Raw genomic sequence first — 22020 nt, 5'->3', positions numbered from 1 at the left:
CTGAATCTTTCCTGGAAAAGTAACATTTATCTGCCATTTATTTTGTTTTTAAAAAGGGCTAGATACTCCATATAAGGACCAATTCAAAGGTTTGAGTAGTGGGAAAGTATTCTGCAAAGGCATTTAAAAAAAAATCTGAAGTCAAAGCAAACTTATCCCACTGTTCAGCCTGATATAGTTATTAATGGAGATTTCATAATTGGAGAATTTGTCTTGAGCATTAATAATATGTTTAGCAATATTATGTTATGCCAGCATATATTAATATTTATGCAGGATGATTACATGCACATAATAAAAATGACCAGCTTAATATTCCATATTGGGCCTGCCTGCCTCTGCCAGTTTTTATCAGCAACCCTTGTTTTAAAATGTGGGGCCCCAAGTCTGCACTGAAAAGCATATGGACATATTCCTGGAGCTGAGTGCAGTGCATGATTGGGGCTTTGGTGTGTATGGTACTCAATTTCTTTTTTAGTAACAGGAGATTGCTTTAGTAGGGCTGCTGGGAATTAAAAGAGGCACATATCTTAGACACAGTTATTTTGAGTTACTGTAAAAGATCAAACCATCTGTTCCTACCCCAGACCCTAAATCCCATACAGGGTATCTGGGTAACCTAGGTTCTTTGAGGTTGTCTCCACATTGCTCCCGCTGTGCGTGTAATGTTACCCCCCAAGCCTCATACTTGCAGCCCACCACACTGCATTCTGCTGCTGTGGCTACTGCTGGCCCCTGCCTGCATCTGCTATTTCCCTACCCAGCTCTCAGGCTGTCTGTGCCTTGCCTTCTCTTAACAATCAGCTCCCAGGCTGTTGCTTCCAACCTGCTACTTCTCCTGCAACCTCTCACTCTCTCCTGAGCCTAGTCAACTTTGAGCTCAGCATGATACTCCGTTTCCTGTATTTTAGGAATTATGGAATCCTCTGCCGGATGGATGTTGAACTACATAATCCAGTGGCTTCCACTGGCTCGATCCTTTCCCTCCATCACATTCAAGTTGTGGGGAAGGTATCCTGTAATGAATAGGCAGGTATCATGACTTGTGATGTGAAAATAGTAAGAGATTTCTCTCTGTGTGTCTTTTAAAAAATAGGTTAACTCCAGCCTTGTGACACAATACTGAAAAGGTTATCGAACATCATTATGTCATCTCTTTCCTAGACGCATGGATTGAAAGGCCAGAAAGGACCATTATGATCATATAATCCAACCTCCTCCATAACACATGGCATAGACTATGATTCAGTAATTTCTTCTTCAATCCCATCAATTCTGGTAGAGAGAGAATATTTCTTTTAGAAAGACATCTGATATAGGAGTGCTCTGTGAAAGATATGTCTGTATATATTCCCAGACAAAAAACACATTAAGATGGAATAAAGTTTAAGGCTATGTATCAATAAATGAAGGGTAAAAACAACATCACACTGATACTGTAATTATTTTTTAAAAAAACAAGCATTGCAAACCCAGAAAATTCAGAGTTAAAGTCACATGTACAAGAAATCCAAATACATTAAGGTCTGGCAATGTACAGAGACCCTTCACTTTTCCTTGTAGGGATGCCATTAAATAATTCTTCAATTATGATTAGGGCATTTTAGGGTTTGTGATCCAAGATTAGATTACATTGATTTTTTTTAAAGACACATTACATTTTTTCCCACATTTTTCTCTTCATAGAGTTACATACAAATGATATTTTTTTTACATTCCTAAGTAGGAACAAACCATACCTGACATTGCTAGAAACAAAGGGGGAGGGGAGGATCTAGCTCATATTTTGTTTGTCGTTGTCACTCTCAGTCTCCGAATTGCATCCAGTTTAGAAAAAATAGATGCAAGTAAGCCCTTTAGGCATACATATTTATTCTCGCCAATAAAGACCAGCTTAAGAAGCAGAAAGAAAACATTTACTTACAGCAGGTTAGAGTGGTGTGAGCATTTTGCATGTTTTCCTGCAGCCACACCCTCAACATGTGTGAAGTGTAAGTGCTATCTCTTATCATTCTGAGTGGTTCATCTATAATATCAGTTATATTGTGTCAGACTTTATCCATAAACTGTTTTATGATTTGTGTTAAAACACTATTGGAAATGCCCCTAATAAATACAAATTGCAGAGCTAGTGATTAAATCTCAAACTTTCAACATTTTCTCCAATAAGCCACTGCTCTAATGCAGTCTTTTCCAGCTGATATCACATCGATAGAGTGTTTTATTACGGCATGATTTCTTATATTACTTAAGGCTGTGAAAATGTTATTTTAACTTCCTGCAGAATAATGTCACAACCCTTCCATTAAAATTAACCATTAGCATATGAACTGCAAGCTGCTTAATAGCACAATCTCTTAGGCTAATAAAGACCATTCCTTGTTTTTTTTCTAAATGGTGAAGTGGGCCATTGTGCAGCAGAGCTCTTTATTAGAGCTTTTTGCCCCATTTACAACTGTCACTGGGGGTCATGTGGAGGGCAACCTGGCTGAACTTTACCTTCACCCAGTAACCCCCAAAACAATCCATTGTTAACACTCATCAACCTGGGGTTGAATCAAGCATCAGAGAGAGCTATTAGGCAAAAAAAAAAAAAAAAGGTACAATAGAACTGTAAAGTTTGCTATTGCATTCTTGGCAGGATGACATATCTCAGGGCATACACTTCCCTGGAAAAATAAGAAAATTAACACACTCAAAAGGAGTGATGAGTCTGAGAACCAGCATACTGGCTGTGCAGTCACATATATTTGCCGGTACTAAATACAAGTGGGAAAGTAGCTGTAAAAAGGCCTAGAACACAAACAAAAGGGAGGTAATTATTTTATGACTCCTTTTTCTCCCTTCAATTGCTGTGTTTATAACTATATTTTATTACACATGCTGAGTGGTCACAGAAGTAGAAATGTAGGTATAGCCAGACAGTATTTGTCTTGGCAAATGAGTAATCTACTTTGACTAGTATCATCCAATAGGCTTTATCTCCTGAGGAAAGCATTAAGTTTTAATTAATGAGGATTTCAACAGTGATATCACAGTTCATTACCCAGTTCACTGCCCATGAAAAAGCTGTGCCTCAATGTTAAAAAATAAATTATTGCAACATCCAGAAGTACAACTCTAAATCCTTGCATCCAGGGATGGATTAGAGCAGTTTACTACAATAAACATGGGTTAGATTCACCTCTATGGGCATAAAGTATGGAAATTACCCTCTCTGGCACTCATGGACTCTGCAGCACCAAAAGGGATTCAGTACCTCCTTCCCCCCCCCCCCCCCCAAAGGGAAGCCACGTCAAATTCTAGAAGAACCAACACTGGAGCCAGGTTGATGGAGTCTCTTTAGGAGATTAATTGAATCTGGTACCACATGGAGCTGGTCTTCTCTTGCCAGCTCTAGCTACATCCATTGCAGCAGAAGCTCTGGACAGCTTGAGCTAGATTCACAAGGGAGGCTTAGGTGCTGGAATATGCTTAAACACTTAATTAGTCATTGAACCAGTGAGAAAGAGTACAAGTGAATGACTTCATACTCCTTTGGCTACGGAACTCATTTAGGAGCCAGGAGACCCAGCTTCCAGTTCCCCTGTGACAACTGATATTCAATTAGTTATAGATAGTGGAACAGCTCCAACAGGAAACACTGAAAGAGACCTGCTCAGGAATATTTCATAACTCAGTGAATAGGGCACCCACCTTCAAAGTGGGAGCCTTAGGTTCAAGTCTCTACTGCAGATTAGAGAGTAGGAATTTGAACTTGAGTCTCCTACATCCTGAATAAGTGTGCTTACCAATGGATGGATGGAAGGGGGGCTCCAGCATCTTTTGTGCAGATTTAGGCATGCTTTGAGCACACCTACTGGAATGAGTTTTGAAGGTAAAATAGGCAGGGGAATTCTGGGGCTTAGGTCTGAGCTGTGTGCCGAGCTGCTGGGCAGCGTCAGGACTTAGGCAGCAGTATACGTGCCCAGATGCCAATATTTAAGTGCCTTGCAGATTTTAACAGTGGAAACTTAGGCATCTTTAGGTATCTATGGAGTTAGGGGGTAGCTGATTAGGTGCCACTGGCATTCACAAAATCACTAAATATTGGACTGAGAGGTGCCCAAAGTGACAGTCAAGTGCCTACACTGCTCTTGTGAATCTAGCCCTTTGTAGCTTCTCCAGGTAAACTTCTGCCTTGGGGACTCACAGCCCAGTGTGTACGGGTAAAATCCAAGTGATGAATCTGCCCCACTCTTATACATATTTATACATCAGCTTTCATCACAAAGGATCACAGAGCACTTTTAAAGAGCAGCTGTTTGATGGTGCAAAGCAATATTATGTGGTAGCTTAGGGCAGGAAGTATAGAAGGGTACCATATTGAACTTAAAATATTGGGGCAATTTCCAAACCAGAATTTGACCAGGACACTAGGCCTAACAACCCCATTCCCACATGCCATGAAATCTTTTAACACCTTACTCCCCTAGAACGACTTTAGTTGTGTGTTAGGAAAAATCTATGTTTTTTTAAAAAATTAGTGGCTCACCCTTTGACTACACAAACCCTCCCCTCACTCAAGCTTCCTTTCCTTTGCCATCCTCTCTAGCAGCCTCTCTTCTACTCTGTTCCTGTTCCCCTTACCCACCCTGACTCCCACTGTTCCTGTTTCCATTGCACATAGTTCTCTAGCGCCATGATACTACTCCATCTTCTTCCTACCTTTACCCACTGTCTTTTCCCTTCCACTATTTTAGCCTACCCCCTTGTGTCCCATTGCTGCTTGCTATCTAGTTGGCATCTTCTAGAACTTCCATTCCTGTTCTCCATTAATCCTATTAGTCACTCAGTTCCTACTGACTTCCAGGGTCATGAAGGACCTTGCAAAATCAGGCACAGTGAAAGAAATAGCCTGTTTTATACCAATTTGTGATGAAAATTTGTTGTCTAATAAGCCACTTCTTCACTGGTGGCACACTACGAACCTCATGAAGTCCCTTAATGTGCCTTTGGGACCTTTTCTGATTTCCATTGTTGCTTGACACATAAAACTGTACAAGAAAAACATAATGTGCACTAATTTCTGTTTGTGAGAAGTAGATTCATCTTCTGGAGGAATACGTCCAAGAGAACCATCACTAGGCCAGTGAAGAGTTTCCATCTTGTTCCAACAATTCATTCATTATTTGCTGTATATTTCCCCAGCCTTTCTGCAGTTTTACACTGTTCCATAATTTGTGTATCAAGTCAGTAATTTCTGCATTGCATTGCATTTCCACCATTTGTTGATCTCTGATATATGTTTTTGTTTCAAGTATTGGGGTTGTTGCTTTTTTGTTTCTGGCTCAAAAAACATGAACCAAGAAGTAATCTTGCACTTTACACTTTGGGGTTGTTTGTTTTTTTTCCCCCATGGTCAGTGTTACACACAAGAATTCTTCCATTTTTCAAGTATGATGGGAGTCTCCAGGTATGTTCCCCATACATTTGAACATGTCTCCGGGATTTTTTTATGTAAACTATTAAGTCACTAATTACATTATAATCATGAGTGAAATCTATAGTTATATCAGGTGCATATTTATTTATTTAGATTTGTGCACACCATAAAGTATGCTATCTCATTAACTAAAGTTGGTGCTTACAGAATCTGAATAAATTTAAATGACTCAATGTCATATATTTTGGCCATTCTGAAAGGTAGGAAATCACAGAATAAAATTAATAGGTCTCTGATGTTTTTTTGTTGCCATTCCAAGAACTCAAAGCAATTTGCTCTTTCGAAATTAAATTGTAAAGGTAGACAGGCAATGCTTGCTTTTTTCAGAAGAAATAGAAGCAATCATTCTTTATTTAGAAGGGACACTCATTTCCATTCATAAATAAGTTCTTGGCCACCAGATTTTAAGCATGTGGCCAAGAAACACATGTTGCAGCCACTGAAGAAATAACCATACATTAAGTCAGCATTTTCAGAAGGCTTACATCTACTATATTCATATAAACCACCCTCCTAGGACACTGAAGTATACACGGTTGGGTGGAATCTCTAATTCCACCACTGGGAATGGTGCATGTTTGGATGGATATGTACCATAATGCCAATTCATCATTGCATGGCTACTTCTGAAGAGGAAGTACCTCCTCAGAATAGGGTTTCGTTTCCACAGATGTTTAGCCCAGAGACTATGAGAGTCTGGCTGGATATAGCATTTGCATAATTTTGTTTAGAATAAAAAGAAACCTCAAACCAGTTTATAAATTAGTCTTAAAACAAAAATCTTGAATTATAGGATACTCTGGCTCAAATTGCACGAAAGGGTAAATTTCCCTTACTAGATAAAAATAATAGCAGAGCAGATAAAGAGATAGATAATGCAACTTGAAACAGATATGTGAAAGAAATCCACAGACTAGATCCTAGTTTTAATCCAAACCATCACAGTCTATTTTTCGGTAACACAAAGGAGGGCTTGTTTCCATTCCAGGAGGATGAATGTTACTTAACTCCTGAATTTTCTAAATGGTAAAATAGTGTTAATCACCACTCATATTCACTAAAATGCTCATTTATACTACTTCCTGTGTTTGAATCTTTTGTTTTAAAAAAGGAGAGAATATGGCTTGATTAGATGAGATTAGGTTTGACTAGAGTCACCTGCACACTGCTTTTCACTTAGTCACTTCTGCTGCTGTAAGGAACTAGTAACTTGCCCTATGGCAAGAAAAAGAAAGAACAGTTTAACATCTTATTCCATTTTATATAATGGCTTAATTGGTCATTCAGAGTAGTTGGTTACTACAGGACAGGAATGCTGATTCTTTCAGCAAAACTGAACATTTGTATAAAACTTGGCCCATTTCGCAAAGGCAGGTCATCTACACAATTAACAATTTCCAATGTCCAATCATTCAAACTGCTAACCTCCTGCACAATGCAGGCCACAAAATCTCACCCACCCACTCCTGCAATAAACCTCTCACCTATGTCTGAGCTATTGAAGTCCTCAAATCATGGTTTAAAGACTTCAAGGTGAAGAGAATCCTCCAGGGTGTGTGTCTCCTGATTAAGCCTCATTGTTATCCACATACCCCAGAAAGATGGGTGCAGCTCCATCTAAATTGCCTGCAGGGATCGATCCAATAGACATGCTTGTAGGCCCCCCAACTTCACTCAAAACACTGGGAAGGAGGCCCTCCATCACAACTTTTAGCCCACTGGTTAGGGTACCCCTCTGGGATGTAGGAGATCCTTGGGTCAAGTTCCCCCTCCGCCTGATGAGACAAAGGAATTTGAACAGTGCTCTGCCACCTCTTAGGTGTGTGTCCTAGCAATTGGACTACATACAGGGCTTTCTCAGTGGCTTCTGTTGAAGTTGTTCCACTTTACCTAAATCACTGGGCCAGTGTGAGAGAGTAAGAATGACCGTATAGCCTGCTGGGCAGCACACTCACAAGAGAGAGCCAGGATCCAGTCTGCCTGCTCCAATAGCTCTTTAGTTATTCATATTCAGTGGAACAGCTTCAACAGGAAAGATGGAAGGGACAACCTCCCCTCTTCCCCCGCATCATATCAAACTGTCTGATAGCTCAGTATCATAGAATAATAGAATCATAGGGACCACAAGGATCATCTAGTCTAACCCCCAGCCAAGATTCAGGATTTTTTGTGTCTAAACCATCCAAGACAGATGGCTATCCAGCCTCCTTTTGAAAATCTTCAGGAGTGAAGGAGCTCCCGAGGCAGTCTGTTCCATTGTCCTACTGTTCTTACAGTTAGGAAGTTTTTCCTGAGAGGTAATCTAAATCTGCTATGCTGTAGTTTGAATCTATTGCCTCCTGTCCTGCCCTCTGTGACAAAAGAACAATTTTTCTCCATCTTTTTTATGGCAGCCTTTCAAGTATCTGAAAACTGCTATCATGTCCCGCCTCAATCTCCTCTTTTCCAAACTAAACATACAATTCACTTAGGCTTGAATAAAGACTGGGAGTGAATGTGTCATTACACAAAGTAAAACTATTTCCCCTTGTTTATTCCCCCCCTCCCCCCACTGTTCTTGTCAACTGCTGGAAATGGCCCACCTTGATTATCACTACAAAAGGTCCCCCCGCCCTGGTCTCCTACTGGTAATAGCTCACCTTTCCTTATCACTCTTGTACAGTCTGTATGGTAACACCCATTGTCTTATGTTCTCTGTGTATGTAAAATCTCCCCACTATATTTTCCACTGTATGCATCCAATGAAGTGAGCTGTAGCTCACGAAAGCTTATGCTCTCATACATTTGTTAGTCTCTAAGGTGCCATAAGTACTCCTTTTCTTTTTCCAGTTCCTTCAGCCTTTGCTCATATGGCTTGTCTTCTATCCCACTGATCATCTTTGTCGCTCACCTCTGGATCCTTTCCAGTTTCTCCACATTCTTTCTATACATTGGTGACCAAAATTGGGCACAGTACTCTAGCTGAGGTCTAACCAGCGCCAAGCAGAGCAGTACTATCACCTCCTGTGAATTGCATGTTATGCCTCTGTTAATGCAACCTAAAATTGCATTTGCTTTTTTTGCAACAGCATTGCATTGCTGACTCATGCTGAGGTTGTGATTCACCACAATTCCCAGATCCTTCTCAGTAGTGTTGCTACCAAGCCAATTATTGCCCATTCTATATTTGTGCATTTGGTTTTTCTTCCCTAAGTATATAGCACCTTACATTTCTCATTGCTGAATTTCATTTTGTTGTTTATAGCCCAGTTTTCCAATTTATCAAGATTCCTCTGAATCTTAACTCTATCCTCCAAAGTGTTTTGTGTCATCTTCACATTTGATTAGTATGCTCTACATCCAGGTCATTAATAAAGATGTTAAACAACACCGGAGCCACATCAGATCCCTGTGGAACCCCACTTGAGACCTCTCTCCAAACTGACATCATTCCATTAATACTTACTCTTTCTTTGTGGTTGTTAACCAATTATGTATCCACCTAATGGTATTTCCACCAATCCTGAATTTCTCCAGCTTACTGATCAGAATGTCACGTGGGACTATCATGTGGGACTTGCTGAAGTCCAGGTATATTATGTCCACTGCATTCCCCTTATCCACAAAATCAGTTATCCTGTCAAAGAAGGAAATCAAGCTGGTTTGGCATGATTTGTTTTTGGTAAATCCATGCTGGCTACTAGTAATTACCCCTTCAGCCTCCAGGAATTTGTAAATTGAATGTTTTATACACTGCTTTAGTAGCATCCCAGGTATCAAAGTCAGGCTGATGGATCTATAGTACAGTGAGCACATGCCTGAAAGGAAAGAGACCCATGTTCAAATCCTTTCTCCCTCTAAATCAGAGGTGAGAGTTTGACCTGGGTCTTCCATGTGAGTGCTCTGACCACTGGGCTAAAAGTTATAAGGTCAGCCGCTTTCACCAGATTTTGAATAGGACATGATCCAGTAGGCAACCTCTGAGTACCTCATGGGTAAGATAGGCACTCCTCTGCCTATCTTCTCCTGCTTCATGGCTTGCACTGTGATTTTGGCAGAGACAGGCATCCAGATGCCTCATGTGAGGAAGCGATGCTCATGCCCAGAGACAGAAACCTCAGCACATAGGGAACTTCTACTGAAAAAACTTAGACACCTACAGAGTTAGGGGACAATTGAGCAGGGGGTTTTGTGTATCACAGTGAGACAGGAAAAAGAGATTTAGGTGCCTAAGTACCTTTGTGGATCTGGGTCCAAGACCCCAATCTTTGAGGCCAAATCTTCAAAAATAGGAGTTTAAAGTTAAGCTCCTGTATAAAATCCCCTAATTTTCAAAGGTGCAGTATACCCAGCAGCTCACATTCAAGTCAACTTTGGAAATTCAGGTGACTTGCACAGGGGCCAAATAAAAGGTTTAAAAGTGTCGGTTTGTGGCAGAGGGAAGGGTAGAATCCAATTCTTCAGGGCATCATGGGAGTCCATTCCAGGTTCTGGAGGGGAGTGTTCTTTAGTGGACACAGATTCTTCTGCCTGTTTCCCCAAAACCTGATGTCTTCTGCCTCTTCCCATCAAACCTGTCCCTGACCCACTTCTGTCTGTTCCCCCTGGGCCCATGATGATTGATCTGTCACCGGTGGCCCAGTGTGGGGTTGGTACACCCCGCCATAGGCTTAATTCAGTTTCTAAACTTCATCTGCAAATGATATATTTTTACTTGCAGTACATAATGAGTAGAAAGAGAAATATTTAAATTCATTTTAGATCACAATTTCACTAATAATATTTTACATTTATGCTGTGCAGCATATCTCATCTAAGGCTAACTGATGTTTATTCCTGGAACGTTAGAGAAGATTTATCCACATTTCACAGTTAAAGAAACTGACACAAAGACTTGTTAAGTAATTTGGCCCAACATCACACAAGAAGTCTGTTGCAAAGCTTTTGATAATTGTGATATCTTTTCCTTGTAACATTTCACACACTTTGGGTTTATATGTATTAAAATTAAATTTCTTTTTAAAAAGCCAAAGATGGAAGAGACATTTTGCTGTCTTTGTCTTTTATGAGATTAAAATTGTGGTATTTAACACCAGTAGGGATGGATATATAGATGGAAAAACTTACTGGGCAAAATAATCACTTTTATTAGACTAATAAAACATTTTGGAGCCAGATCCATCATTTCCTATATTTAATTCTTGAGGAAATTCAGCTGATGCTTTCAAGGTGAATAATAATGGGGTTTTGTTTTTGTTTGTTTGCTTTATATTGAGAGGATGGAAGATACAATCAGTCAATGGACCCAGAATGTTTGCAGATGTCAAATTAAAGGGGGTTATTAAGAAGGTCAGCAGATGTGTTCTCTGGAGAACAGCTCATGTTGCTGTGACCCTCTGTTTGTCCCTTAGAAAGCTAATTCACCAAATAATGAAGTGTATAAGAGCTGTTATGAAAAATGGTTACATTTTTTCTGTCAAAGGAGGTTACTATGATTAGTAAACTTACCAGCTGCAATACGAAACAAAGCAAAATATTTCTTCCTGTAAGTCTATTCCCTTCAAGGAGCTGAACACACTCAATTTCTATTGACTTGAAATCTCCTAGCACTTTGCAGGAGAACACTCATTAGGTCCTCCTGGGGTTAGGCCTATATCTATAATATGCACTTCTGCAGGACAATGAGATGAGGCTGATGTTGGATTTAAAGTTTTAACACGTGTTTAAATCAATTGGTGTAGTAGGTGCTCCAATCCTGGTCAGAAACTCTGTTGCTGTGGTATATCCACTATCTGCTTCTTTATCATCTGCAGGTAACAGGGAATGCATATTACCCAGGTGCTTTCTAGACAATTAATATTCCCACAGTTCATGGCAACTTCACCTGTATTTTCCCTCCATGGCCCATCAAAGGCACCCACTCTTAGATTTCTGGCTTCCCATCTGTCACCTCTCTTGTCTCTCCCTCTCCTGACCAGGATATTTCCAGGCTGCATTTCCTATCTACACTGTAAACACCCCAGCAAAATCAGAGTACCTGAGTAGGCTTGCTTTACTTTACTCCTCAGAGGCTATAAATAGTGTAATTACCCACTGTTAAGTTACACACAGCTCTTTCAAAGCAAGCACGACATTTTTAAGGTGCAAAAATTTCAGAGAAAACATTAAAAACAGTAAAAGAATAAGATTACCAGAGATCACCCCAATTCCAACAAGGACTGTGGCAGATTAACAGTCCTTCAAACCCCACCAAGGGGTTTTTCTGCAATCACCAATTCGTAATAGCTTTGGCTCAGAACAAGCAGTCCATGAATCTGTGAGTCACTCTTTTGCCCAATGTGGACCTCTGGTCATGTCTTCATGTAACCTGTCATCAGCAAACAATGGGTTTCTCTTCAGGGCATAGCTTCAAAAGGTTGGTTCTGAAGGTGAAAAGTTGCATTCCACTCCTCCCAAGTATTTTCTAGGAATCCCACTTAATTTTGTTTGTTTAGCATGTTGTTTCAAAGAGTACTTTGAAGCTCATAACACTTCCCAGGGTCTACGTTAGCCATCAAGAAGCTAACAAAGTTTTAAAGAAGTTATATACAATCCCACAATAATACATTTGCATTTTTAATAGAATGAACTGCGAAAATACTGAATGCAATGCAATAAGGTTTAACTTAATTCAATAAGGTTTGTCTAGGATATTTCATGAAATTGTCATAGCTGTCACAACTACCTCTTGCTAAAAGATGTGATGCAATTTTCACATTAGGTTGTTCATATCACATGCTTTTCCATCACCACTGTGGAAAAAGGGGTAAACTGTGAGGTAGCAAAATTTGCAGATGATACAAAACTACTCAAGATAGTTAAGTCCCAGGCAGACGGCGAAGAGCTACAAAAGGATCTCTCAGAACTGGGTGAGTGGGCAACAAAATGGCAGATGAAATTCAATGTTGATAAATGCAAAGTAATATACATTGGAAAACATAATCCCAACTATACATATAAAATGATGGGGTCTAAATTAGCTGTTACCTCTCAAGAAAGAGATCTTGGAGTCATTGTGGATAGTTCTCTGAAAACATCCACTCAATGTGCAGCGGCAGTCAAAAAAGCAAACAGAATGTTGGGAATCATTAAGAAAGGGATAGATAATAAGACAGAAAATATCATATTGCCTCTATATAAATCCATGGTACAGCCACATCTTGAATACTGCATGCAGATGTGGTCGCTCCATCTCAAAAAAGATATATTGGTATTGAAAAAGTTTCAGAAAAGGGCCAAAAAATGCTTAGGGGTATGGAATGGCTTCTGTATGAGGAGAGATTAATAAGACTTGGACTTTTCAACTTGGAAAAGAGACAACTAAGAGGGGATATGATAGAGGTCTATAAAATCATGACTAGTGTGGAGAAAGTAAATAAAGAAGTGTTATTTACTCCTCATAACACAAGAACTAGGGCTCATATCAAATGTAATTGATAGGCAGCAGGTTTAAAACAAACAAAAGGAAGTATTTTTTCACACAACGCACAGTCTGTCAAACTCTTTATGGGAGGATGTTGTGAAGGCCAAGACTATAACAGTGTTCAAAAAAGAACTAAATAAGTTCATGGAAGATAAGTCCACCAATGGCTATTAGTCAGGATGGGCAGGGATGGTGTCTCTAGCCTCTGTTTGCCAGAAGCTGGGAACGGGCAACAGGGGATGAATCATTTGATGATTACCTGTTCTGTTCATTCCCTCTAGGGCACCTGGCATTGGCCACTATCAGAAGACAGGATTCTGGGCTTGATGGACTTTTGGTCTGATCCAGTATGGCCACTCCTATGTTCACCCCATGTACCCTCTGTTTCCAGGCAATTAATTTTTCACATTGAGGACCAGATCTTTAGCTGGTGTAAACAGGCATAACTCCATTTAAGTCTATGGAGCTTTAACAATTTACAGTAGCTGAGGATTTTATCAATACTGAATGAGCCGACACAGTGCATTATGCCAGTGCAACTTGTTATTCTGGTATCTTTAATTCAGTCCAGTGTGTGCTACTAATTTCAAATTTTGCATTAATGATGTGGTTTTGATTTCCTTTGGACAATGGTTGTAAAATGGCTTACAAGGCTATGCATTTTACACCTGTCTGTCTTAGTTTTCCTTTGATGAGCTCCTGATGAGTGCTAAGTATCTCACTATCAATTTTTCCTACCAGAGTTGCCTAAATCATGACTTTTGGCTGGGAGCTCTGGCTTCCCCATAAGATCTCCAACTCCCTGGCCAACCTCCCTCATGTCTGTATTTTCTTGGCTGGCTACCATGCATATTTTTCTCAGTGCTTCTCCTCTGCCTGCTGATGCTCTCTTCCCCAACTTCTGACCAGACAGAAGGCCAGTAACTAAAACTTCCTCCCTCCTCTTTTTTGCCCTATTGACTGTTCAGCATGTTCATTCCTCTCAGCTCCCATTCTGCATGTCTGATGATGAGGAGAAGTCAAAGGGCCATGTGAATGTGCTGAAGAAAGGAGGAATCTCTCTCAGGTGGCCCCACAACACTGTATTGTGGCAGTAACAAGACCTGCCCCCTAACTGTCCATTCCTTGTGATGCTACGCCTTGAGAAGATGGGAAGAGGTGAAGGGGCAGAAGCCTAAGGGAGGAACAGGAGAGAGAAAAAGAAGAGACCTCAGGGAAAGAGAGAGAGAGAGAGAGAGAGATAAGAAAACAGATGCAATGCCTGTCAGCACCTGCATGAAGAGCAGCGTGCTTAAGATGAGGTGATATTGGTAGGAAGAGAGAAGGATTTTGAAGAAATGTCTCCTCTATAACGTCTCCTTCTGTCACGTACATCTGTTAATTTGCTTTACAGCCTCAAGCTCTGACTGAACTCCTCATTATTGTTATTAATGGCCAAAAAACTCTCAAATGTGATCCTGAGTTTGGGCTCACTGACATTATGGCAAGTGTGAGTCTATAGATGATTTTTAAAGTCACTATAATGATGTGGTTTATAAAATGGACGAAACCCCTTGAAACATTCTCCTAGCAGTCTGGAGAAACATTTAGGATACAGCTGCATGCCTTTAACTATAGACTGGATTGGGCTGGATTTTTCTGCTTTGCAATAGCATATAAAAACAGATAGACACCAGGGACCTGATTCGCCTCTCACTTACCTTGGTGTAATCAGAAATGACTCCCTTGATGTCACTCAAGTTATATCAGTGTAAAACTGCCGTGAAAAGAGAATCAGACCCTAGCAGTTAGACTACTAGAGGCTTGAACTGATAGGCCAGTTTCGTGGCTGCCCACCACCTTGCATTATCATTGATGCCTGAACAGACTAACTGCAACATGAGTGTAACATGGTATCAAACTGGAATTCTCCACTCACTTATGGACTTGGGGGTGCAGATAGTTGTGTGTGGTCATCTGTGCCAGTAAGTGGATAAGTAAAGTGTTGCTGGTACAGTTCTTCTATATCAGATTGCCTTTCAGAAAGTAGGAAAGGATAAGGCTGGAGAAAAGGAGAAGGAGCTGATTGGAGAGAGCAAGAGATAGAATATGGGCAAAGGTAATTGGGAGGGAGAACACTCAAGAAGTACAAATATATTAGGGTGACAAACTTGGGGGCTCAGACAAACCAATTGAACCTTCGAACCTTTAGCAGCAAATCAGTGAATATGAGAAATTAATATGAATGGTTATAAAAGGGAGCATCAGCCAATGAATAAAGTTGGGTCTTTGTTTTTAAAATAAACTACCTTCAAAATTAACTCATTCAGTATTTGAAACTATTTAGAGGAATTATTTTAGCTCCTTTTTAAAAGGCAAACAGAATATCCATACATGTTAAAATGTCATTAAAAGACCTGGATTTAATCAATTTCACTCTAGATATGGTTCAATTTAAATACTTTCATGGCAAACAAAAGATTTCATGGTTTGTATAACTTTCAAGGCATTGCAATTGACACTGGGATTTATAAGTAATGTCTATAAGTTTGATGCAAATCTTTATTGGACAGAATGGTTTACATATGTTAGTACACAAGAGTGTCACGGTTTGGATTCATTTCTATCATCATAACACTTTTGAATCTTGATCCTCTGAGCCTATGACCAAAAACAAAAATGTTTTTCAGCCAAAAATATACATAAGAGATTTTCTTTGTTTTAATTATATAATCTGTACAAAATAAAATTCTTAGTGAATGTAGCTTCAGATAGGATTCTGTTTTGAATCTCTAATTCTTAATTTGTGCACTAGAGGGTCCCCTTTCCCTCTTATAATGTAGAAACACCTGAATAGCTCACTGTGTGCATTTAAGTTAGAATGCCAAATTTTCAAGTGTGTTTTTGATTTGCTGCTACTTTCAGCAAAAGGATTTATTTAGCACACTACTAAGCTTTTACTATTTTAATGCTTTCAGTTATAATTCTGCCTCTAATAGAAGGATATAAAATATCATCTTCTATTTCAAATCTATATGTGTACAAATATAAATAGATCTCAAATCTCTTGTGCTTTATATAGGAGTTCTTTACTACTCAACAGAAATCTTATGGAAGCATACACACGTGTGTTTAAGAGAAAAGCATTACTGTTCTGGCTTTTAAGTTAAAAAAAAATCAGCTTGTGCCATAGGATGGATTTTTCTGCCCTCTGATGATTCTATAGAGGAAAATGCCTATAGAAATCAATTGGCTAAATATATATATAGATTAACAGACAACATATGTTCTGTTTTCTTTTTCAAATGTGAAAAAACATTCAATATATCTTGGCCTTTATATTCAATGTATTTATTTAAGGATGATGGTAGGGGTAACTAGGTTATACAGCAAAAAGAAAAGGAGTACTTGTGGCACCCTAGAGACTAACCAATTTATTTGAGCATAAGCTTTCGTGAGCTACAGCTCACTTCATCGGATACATTCAGTGGAAAATACAGTAAGGAGATTTATATACACACAGAACATGAAAAAATGGATGTTTATCATGCATGCACACTGTAAGGAGAGTGATCACTTAAGATGAGCTATTACCAGCAGGAGAGTGGGGGGGGGGGGGGCGGGGAGAAAACCTTTTGTAGTGATAATAAAGGTGGGCCATTTCCAGCAGTTAACAAGAACGTCTGAGGAACAGTGGGGGGGGCGGATAAACAAGGGGAAATAGTTCTACTTTGTGTAATGACTCAACCACTCCCCGTCTCTATTCAAGCCTAAGTTAATTGTATCCAATTTGCAAATTAATTCCAATTCAGCAGTCTCTCGTTGGAGTCTCTTTTTGAAGTCTTTTTGTTGAAGAATTATCACTTTTAGGTCAGAAATCGAGTGACCAGAGAGATTGAAGTGTTCTCCGACTGGTTTATGAATGTTATAATTCTTGATGTCTGATTTGTGTCCATTTATTCTTTTACGTAGAGACTGTCCAGTTTGACCAATGTACATGGCAGAGGGGCATTGCTGGCACATGATGGCATACATCACATTGGTAGATGTGCAAGTGAACGAGCCCCTGGTAGTGCGGCTGATGTGATTAGGCCCTGTGATGGTGTCCCCGAATAGATATGTGGACACAGTTGGCAACGGGCTTTGTTGCAAGGATAGGTTCCTGGGTTAGTGGTTCTGTTGTGTGGTGTGTGGTTGCTGGTGAGTATTTGCTTCGGGTTGGGGGGCTGTCTGTAGGCAAGGACTGGCCTGTCTCCCAAGATTTGTGAGAGCGATGGGTCGTCCTTCAGGATAGGTTGTAAATCTTTGATGATGCGTTGGAGGGGTTTTAGTTGGGGGCTGAAGGTGATGGCTAGTGGCGTTCTGTTATTTTCTTTGTTGGGCCTGTCCTGTAGTAGGTGACTTCTGGGTACTCTTCTGGCTCTGTCAATCTGTTTCTTCACTTCAGCAGGTGGGTATTGTCATTGTAAGAATGCTTGATAGAGATCTTGTGGGTGTTTGTCTCTGTCTGAGGGGTTGGAGCAAATGTGGTTGTATCGTAGAGCTTGGCTGTAGACAATGGATCATGTGATGTGGTCTGGGTGAAAGCTGGAGGCATGTAGGTAGGAATAGCGGTCAGTAGGTTTCCAGTATAGGGTGGGGTTTATGTGGCCATTGCTTATTAGCACCGTAGTGTCCAGAAGTGGATCTCTTGTGTGGACTGGTCCAGGCCGAGGTTGATGGTGGAATGGAAATTGCTGAAATCATGGTGGAATTCCTCAAGGGCTTCTTTTCCATGGGTCCAGATGATGAAGATGTCATCAATATAGCGCAAGTAGAGTAGGGGCATTAGGGGACGAGAGCTGAGGAAGCGTTGTTCTAAGTCAGCCATAAAAATATTGGCATACTGTGGGACCATGCGGGTACCCATGGGAGTGCCGCTGATTGATGGTAGTATTGGTGACTGGGAGGTAGAGTATATATGAGAGTGTGTTTGTTTGTCTGGTGGGGTGTTATGAGAGTCGTGAGAGGTCTTTGTTATAGAGAGACACTAAAATTTAGTGGGGAAGTCCTTTGACTGGACATCAGGTAACTAGCAAACTTCAAAATGGATGAGTGGCAGGGAGGGAAGCTGTCCCCCAAGCCTCGGTTTTCTATTTGGCAATTGGCTGGGAAAAGGATGATGGATCCAGTTGATTGGCTGCTGTGTGCTTCATTTTGGTTATTTAAGCCAAGATCAGACTTTTTCAAACTCACACTCTCCAGTTAGCTATCCTAACCTCCCTCCCCTTAGTGGTAGATTAGGATCAGTGCTGCTTATGATATTGCCGGCCTGCTTTCAGGGGTCAGGAAGAAATTTTTCATATTGGGTCAAATTGTCATATGGTCTAGTGTTTTGGGTTTGTTTGTTTGTTGGCCTTCTTCACAGCCTCTTAGTAGCATAATTAGGTTAGAAACAATAGGATATGAGGTTTATATAATGCTATTATGATTACTGGCTTGTGACTGGTATCCAGGATGGGCAAAGGGGCCAGTTCCTGGAGGGAAGAGAGATCCAGGATTATGCAGTTGGACCTTGTCTTCAGATGGGGTGAAGGAAGGTGCTTGGCTCTTTGCAGGAAGAGGTCCCTCTACCCAGCCATGTGACCTCCCACTCCACTCCCCTTATGGAGAGAGGGGGGCAGAGGTTTCACAGAAGAACTATGTCTGTGGGGTAAACCAGGGAGGTTCTACTCTGAGTTAACACCATAACTGCACTGGAACCAATTAAATGCCTGGTATAGGAGAGCTGAGGGGCAGGTAAGGTAGTGTCCCTCCACAAGGTGTAGTTAATAAAAGTTGCTGCCTGCCATTTGAATCCATCCAATGTGTCTGTCCTTCAGTCACCTGCCTGTCTGAGTCATTGTCTCATTGCAGATTAAAAAGCACAAGGTTTCTTCTGAAACTTACAGCCAACACAGTCTTCCTTTAGTTTTAGTGAAAGAGAGTCAGTCTGATGCCCTCAAAGTTATGAAAAATCTTCTTCCTTTAACCCGATCATCTGAGGTCAGATCATTGTGCAAGTGTTTGTCATCTTCATCTGTCCAAGGTGTCACCAAAGTCCTCCTGTTTACCCTCTTCTTTTATGCAATTCACGCACTTCTTCCTTGGGGTCTGTTTTCTAAAACCCGCTTCTGCCATGCTATATTCACCGGGTCCTTCACATTCATCTTCTGTATGTGTGTTCATGGTGATGGGCTTCTGCTGATATAGCACAATACTGCCTTGATTATCCAAATTCAGATCACAGAGATTCTGGAAATTTTCAATAAAGTGATTTTGAAAGGACTGTTTCAGATGAGTAAAGTTTGGAATTTGCATTATATATTAGAAACAAAAAAATCTTTGTGTGTATATTGCAATCAGAGATTTGGACTGGGCTGAAGTTCCTTCAGATTACATATTGTGACAGTCAACTGGGACAAGGGTGGTCTACGCTAGTGGCTGGAGTAGATGTCAGCCTAGTGGTCAGAGCACGTGTCAGGACCCAAGGACTAGGGTAAGAGTTGAGTCAGCAGTAAGAAACCAGAACCAAAGCTCAAACCACAGAGCAGTTACTGGATACCAGAGCTGAGGGCCAAGCTGATATCCATAGTCAGAAGGTAGAACCAAAGGTTAAACAGAGGGCAGGAACCATAACAAGCAGAACAGCAGGCAATGAGGGATTCAAGGGAGGGGCATGGCAAGAATAGGAGGAACAAGATAGCACAGGAGTAGGCACAGAGGTGGGTACGAGTGATAAGAGGCCAGAGAGCTGCTGCTAGCTCAACAGCTAACTCACTGGCCTCTACAGCCAATCAGGTGGCATGGCCAATCAGGCAGCCTGCTGCAGGCCAGCTGTACTGATGATGCCGTCTGGAGATTTGCTCTAGCTGGAGGCCCCGATACCTGACACGTGCTGTCTAGGGGCCTCAGGACCTGGCTTCTTAGGGAAAGTATGGTAAAAGGCATGCAGAAGATTCGAGGCACAATCTTGTGTTCTGCTGGTTCCCATAGATATTCATCTGGGCTGTACTCATCCCAGTCAATTAGATATTGTAGGTTTCCTCAGACCTGATGAGAGTCTAGAATCTGCCAAACTACAAAACACCTATAGGCCCCTAATACCTATAGGCAGAGGAGGGGGAGTAGTACAGAGTGGGTAGGAGTTATCGACTAATGGTTTAAGAAAAGAGAGAGAGAGAGTTGGAAGACTGGGTGAATCTTGAAAGAATCTGGTAGTTGTAACTTGAATGCAACTGGATTAATCTGTTTTGTGATCTGGAAAGGCAACAAATACTTATGGTCCTGTTTCATGCAGAGGCGAGATGATTGTATATTCTGGGCAGACAACCACACCTTATCTCCTACCCAAAGACAGGTATTGGCTAGAGGGACTGGTCGGCATACCAATTGTAAGTTGCCTTAGTGATTTTTAACTTGTTCTGGAGTTCTTGGTGTGCTTGCTGGATGTGGACCACTGGATGTGTGCCGTGAGTTTGGTAGCAGCAGTTATCGACAATTCAGAGGGGATCTCTGTATAAGCACGAAGATGGAAACCATAGTTAGCAAAGAAGGGAGTCTGCTTGGTGGAGGGGTGTGGCATTGTCATCAAACTTGGCATGAAGGATCAGGGACAGCTAGTCATTCTGATGATAGTTTATGAAGCAATTAAAGTATTGTTGAAGGATCTGTTTGACCTGCTCCACCGGCCCATTGGTGCTGGTGTGATAGGCTGCTGAGGTCAGGGTCTCAATACTCAAAGACCATAGACATTCTCACCAGAAGTGGGAAATAAACTGGGATCCTTGGTCAGATACCATGCCTGTAGGCAAGTGGTGGAGATGAAGGGCATTGCTCACAAAGAGGCGGGCTGTCTCCTGAGCAGAGGGAAGCACTCAACCTAGAATAAAATGCGCCCTCTTGGGTAAGTGGTCAATCACCACTAAAATGGTAGTGTGGCCTTGGGAGGGTGGTAATTCCATGATAAAATTCATGGAAATGACAGCCCCAGGCCGAGGTGGAGTGGGTAAAGGCTGGAGGAGGCCCAGTAGTCTTGAAAGTGTTGTTGGTCTGGGCACAAAGGTCACAGGACTCTATGTACGACATGACAGAGGGCTCCAGAAGTTCCCAGAAAACACGTCTTCAGTCTTAGAATGGCCAAAGTGGCCTGCTAGGGAAGCTTTGTAGTAGAGTGGTAGGAGTGAAAGCTGAGTAGCCCTTCAGGGCACATATATGCATCCCATTTGGTATAGGATCCCATCCTGGAATTTGAAGACTGTGGAAGTCTTGGTCCTGTTCATGGTCTAAGGCTTGATGGGCTTGGTTGACAAAGGGATTGCTAGGTAACTGAGAGCAGATTGAGGATAACAGGTCAGAGGCTATTGTGCCAGAAATGAAGTTTGACATCTTGAGAATCAAGGACAGTCTCCTCTGCAGGTTTGTAGTACTCATCCTTTTGTGACAATGCATCCACCTTCTGTTCCTTGTCCCCAGCCAGTAGGTGACCCCGAACTCGAATTGTGTGAACCAGTATGCCTGCCACTGGTTCAGGTGCCTGGCCATTTTTAGGGATTGCAAGTTTTTATGATTTGTCAGAACTTGGACCAGGAAGCTAGCACCCGCCAGCCTTTAAAGGCTGCTTTAATGGCCAGCAGTTCCTTGTCCAGAATGTCACAGTTTATCGCAGTGTGAGTGAGTTTTGTGAGTAAGAGGCATATGGGTTAAGTCAATCATTGGCAGCAGCAGGTTAGGAAAGGACTGCCCCTGGAAGAAAGTTTGAAGATTCTGTCTCCACCATAAACAGTCTGTCAGGGTGGAAACTGTGATGAATTTCTGTTTTCTGTGCTTATGGTGACCATGAAAACAAGAATCCCTTTTACAGCAAAGCAGAGAATCCAGGGATAAATTATCTATAAAAATTAGCAAAACCCAAGAAGCACTGGATTTTATGAACCTTCTTTCAGTGCCACCCAATATGTGATGGCCATCACCCTGCAGCGGTGCATTTTTAGTCCGTAGGTGAGATGATATATCCAAGAAATTCAAGGACCTCCCAGTCAAACTCCCATTTCTCTGGCATGGCATGTAGATGATTCTGACAGTGTTTTAAGAATGT

The sequence above is a fragment of the Lepidochelys kempii genome, chromosome 1 (genome assembly GCF_965140265.1).
Source record: "Lepidochelys kempii isolate rLepKem1 chromosome 1, rLepKem1.hap2, whole genome shotgun sequence".
Taxonomy (NCBI): domain Eukaryota; kingdom Metazoa; phylum Chordata; order Testudines; family Cheloniidae; genus Lepidochelys; species Lepidochelys kempii.
Note: the sequence above shows the minus strand (reverse complement) of the source record.